Source organism: Maniola jurtina, chromosome 23, assembly GCF_905333055.1.
Source record: "Maniola jurtina chromosome 23, ilManJurt1.1, whole genome shotgun sequence".
Lineage (NCBI taxonomy): Eukaryota > Metazoa > Arthropoda > Insecta > Lepidoptera > Nymphalidae > Maniola > Maniola jurtina.
The window spans coordinates 535540-540287 of record NC_060051.1 but is presented as its reverse complement, the minus strand read 5'-3'; positions in this window follow the sequence as shown (position 1 = coordinate 540287).

Below are 4748 nucleotides of genomic sequence, written 5' to 3'. Positions count from 1 at the left end.
TTAGGTATTTTGATTTCTTTTTTGAAGATTCCTGATCCTTTTGAAAGTCTGAGGGTCTGTTTCACAACTACCAGAGAAGCTTTATGTAACGGATAAATTTGACATTTTGACAGATTCTCAATACAAAAATTGTCATAATGTCAAATGTATTGCATAAAAGGCTGGAGATTGTGAAACAGTGAGATTGCAGTCAAGGGCCAACTTATATAGCTAGCTAGCCCTTGACTGCAATCTCACCTGGTGGTAAGTGATGATGCAGTCTAAGATGGAAACGGGCTAACCTGGAAGATATATATACCATATAATATACTCCTTTGGTTTCTACACGGCATCGTACCGGAACGCTTAATCGCTTGGCGGCACGGCTTTGTCAGTATGGTGGTAACTAGCCACGGCTGAAGCCTCAGACTAGACCAGACCAGAAAAGGAATTATAAAATTCCAAACCCTTAGCGGGAATCGAACCCGGGACAGCCCACCAATAAGACCACAGCGCTTACCACTGCACCAGGGAGACCACTGAGGGAGGTTTAGGTCATAATTTGCCTTTGAAAACATGCAGGATTCTCTACGGGTTTCCTCATGGTGTTTTCATTCACTCTTAAATGAACAATTGATTAAAGGAATTATTTAATTGATTAAAAGACATATAACTTAGACACATTAGAAGTGCATGTCTGCAATCGAACCTACCCTTCGACTTGTTTACCACTAGGCCGTCACCGCTTCATAATCATATTAAACTAAATAATGCGTCCATCAAAATACATTTATTGAAATGAGTGACAAAACGAGAAAGGGCCATCTTCGAAGTCCCTTAGAGCCCTAAGACCCGTTTATTTAATCCTATGTAATCCTAAATTGAACTCTATGAATACTACGTTAGAGCGAGTTTTGGGTTGCAGGTAGTTTGGGAGGAATTAACATAATATTCGTTTATGAGTCAGGGCCGGTCGCGGAATATTTTGGCTCGTATTAAATGTAACGGCCTGAGAGTAATAATTATGGAAATGTGACACTGTGACGTCATAAGTTAGCAGCATGTAGTAAGTACATGATAAACTATTTACCCCGGCATTAGGTACAATAACTTCACTCTTTATTTACTTACAAAACACTAGAGGATGCCCGCGACTTCGTCCGCGTGGATTTAGGTTTTTATGGATCCCGTGGGAACTGTTTGATTTTTCGGGATAAAAAGTTGCCTATGTCAATTACAGGGACGCAAGCTACCTCGGTACCTTTCATACAAATCGGTTAAGCAGATGGGTTTTTGGAAATCCCGTGGGAACTCTTTGATTTTCCGGGATAAAAAGTAGCCTATGTCCGTCCCCGGGATATAAGCTACTCCTGTACCAAATTTCGTCAAAATCGGTTAAACTGTTGGGCCGTGAAAAGGTAGCAGACAGACACACTTTCGCATTTATAATATTAGTATGGATATGGATGGATGTACTTACGTAAGAGGTCTGAATGGAGTGAAGGTTGTAGCGCCGAACGAAGGACACGAAGCGGAGGGTAGCAGAGCGGAGGGTAGGGTAGACAAAGACTGATCGGAACACGGCTCAATGCAGCTCTTGTCTTCTCAGCTCAGCTCCACTCCGCCCCTTTCCGCTTCAGTTGAAACACTTGTGAGAAGAGCAGTGAAAAGTGTTCACTGCTCTTCTCCGCTCTACTCCAACGAGTTCCGCGTCAGTGGAAACGAACCCTTAAGTAGGTATTCTATGGTATTACGTTAATGTAGTACCTACCTACCTACTCATTATTTTTAAACTAACTCGGAGGCCGTGCATAGCAATCGACAATGCACGGTGTCTCTCCGGGCGTGAACTAAAGTGAGGGGAACTCTCGGTTTGATCCTGAAACGACGAAAATTGTCAAGTATTAGGCTGCTTTTCCACCAGAGATGTGCTATGCTACGTTGCTATGGATGCGCTTGATATCAACAAATCATATTCATTGGTGCACATAGCTTAGCACCGGTGGAAACTGATTCAACTAAGATATGTTTTTATGTGGAAGGATGCGTGCTATGCTATGGATGCCTGCTATGGGCCGTCGACAGCTTAGTGCAGAGCAGAATATCTACAGTTCGCGCATCTTTCTCGCGCAGCTACTTTGCGGCGGCGCATCTTCATAGCGCATCTGCCTCGCACAGCTACATAGCTTAGTATTGGTGGAAACGGTCACATATTTTCGTAGCGTAGATTTCACATCTTCGCAGTAGGTATAGCTGCATAGCACATCTCTGGTGGAAAGGCACCCTTAGGCTATGGTGACGCAAAATCAAAGAAAAGTAGGGCTACCAGCTACCTGTCTCCTCCAGTACCTGCCAGATTACCTACGATCCCTCGACGTTTTTTTAGCGTTCCCTTAACTGTCTCAGACCTCAACGAAATTGGAACTTTAGTTTTAAGTTAAGTAACTAATTAATTTTGTCACCACTTATATCCCTACTATATCATCTTACAAAATCTATACTAATATTATAAATGCGAAAGTGTGTCTGTCTGTCTGTCTGCTACCTTTTCACGGCCCAACAACCGATTTTGAAGAAATCTGGTACAGGGTTAGCTTATATCCCAGGGACGAACATAGGCTACTTTTTATCCCGTAAAATCAAAGAGTTCCCACGGGATTCCTAAAAATCCATCCCCTTAACCGATTTGTGTGGGTACCGAGGTAGCTTGCATCCCTGTGATTGACATAGGCTACTTTTTATCCCGGAAAATCGAACAGTTCCGACGGGATCTTTAAAAACCTAAACCCACGCGGACGAAGTCGCGGGCATCCTCTAGTATCTAATAAGTCTATCAAAAGGAGTACTACTAACTATATACCTACTATAAGTACCTACTACTCTAAGTATTTACCTACTTTGAATAAATGATTGAGTTTGAGTTTGTCGTGAACTGCCCTTAAACTTCTCAAATCTATACTAATAAATAAAATTGAAGTGTCTGTCGTGTCTGTTTGAAATGGCTAATCTTCGGAATGGCTAAGCCTATTTTGACGGGACTTTCACAGACAAGTAGAGGATTAACCAAGGAGTAACATAGGCTACTTTTTAACCGACTTTGAAAAATGGAGGAGTCGTGTTTTTCTACCTATACACACTGACATTATTTCCGAGATTTCTGATCCGATTTGCGTATTTTTTTTTTTAATCATTAAGGGAACTTTGCGACATTATTCCATAAAAAAATTGGATTCCAACTCCTCAATCCTGCAAGAGATCTGACCAATCCACGCGGGCGAAGCTGCGGGCATCATCTACTTAGGGTGGAGTTCACCGACTTTTAAAACGGCTGATTATTATAAAACCGGCTGATTAAGTGATTTTTACTGTTCACCAGCACTTAACCGAGGTTTGCAGCCCTAAAACGGCCGTTTAACCTAACCGAGCGCGGAAGGGTCGTTTAACCAGGGTTTCCACATTTTTACATCTGTTGTGCCTTTGTGTACAGATCAATTTAGATTATTTTGGTTTGTCTTTGCGTTGTTCATTTCAGTAGCGTGCAACAAGTGTTTGATGTAATGGTTGGAAATAATAATTACTTATCTTAATTTCCACTATATTTTGATATTTTAAAACCAACTCCGAACTGATGCGCTTGTCGTCACTTGAAAAATCACTTGTACACATTTTTGGCCCTCCATTTTAATATTGAAATTATTTTAAACACTAGAATCTCTTAAAATCATCTTTAAATGCACACACAAATAATTACGGCAACACGACAGCAAAAAATCAACAGTCCAACACGTGCAGGACACATGATCACGACTGTGACGTCGGGGCCCCGAAGTTGTAAATTTGGGACGGTTACTACCTGGCAAAATTTAGAACAATAGTGTAGTTCATCTTACCCATAGCGTCTTTGTACTTTTCCAGTTGAAAGTATTTTATTTTATGCTCCTAAATATAGGCGTCACAGTTTGTTGTGTTGAATAGTAATGACAATGTGTCTTCGCTAACGCATTGCGTTTTAGCGTTCGTTCGTAGCAGTAGCGTAGCTGAGAACAGATGGTGTTCCGCCGATTTAGTAACCATGCTACACTTTTTCGTGATGAACAGTAAATATTAAAACGGTTGTTTAAACGACGGTTTCGAAATAACCAGCTGATTTAGCAACCGTTGTTTATGTAACTTTCGGCGAACTCCAGTCTTAGTACCTAATATTTGATAGATGTCGATTCAGGATCAAACCGAGAGCTTCCTCGCTCTAGTTCACTCTAATTATTTATTTATGTGCACACGACTGTATATTTGATATTATTTATTATGCCCATTATCTACTCGTGTACCTACCCTTATTTCAAAATTTGTCATTATGAAACCAATTTTGGCTTTTGACATTGTAGCAGTATCATCTTATATTTTATATCTCTATCTATACTAATAAATGAAATTGGAGTGTCTGTCTGTAATTTTGAAATAACTACCTCATATTAAGATCATATGGTTATTTGAACGATACCAACAATGAAACACACGTTTTTAAAATTTTTGTCTGTCTGTCTGTCTGTTTGAAAAGGCTAATCTTTGGAACGGCTGAACCGATTTTGACGGGATTTTCACAGATAAGTAGAGGATTGACCAGGGTGTGTTTTTAACCGACTTTCAAAAAGGGAGTTGTGTTTTTCTACCTATGTACACCGAAATCTCCGAGATTTCTGAACCGATTTGCGTAATTTTTTTTTAATCGATAGAGGAACTTTGTGCCATTGTTTCATAAAAAAATTGGA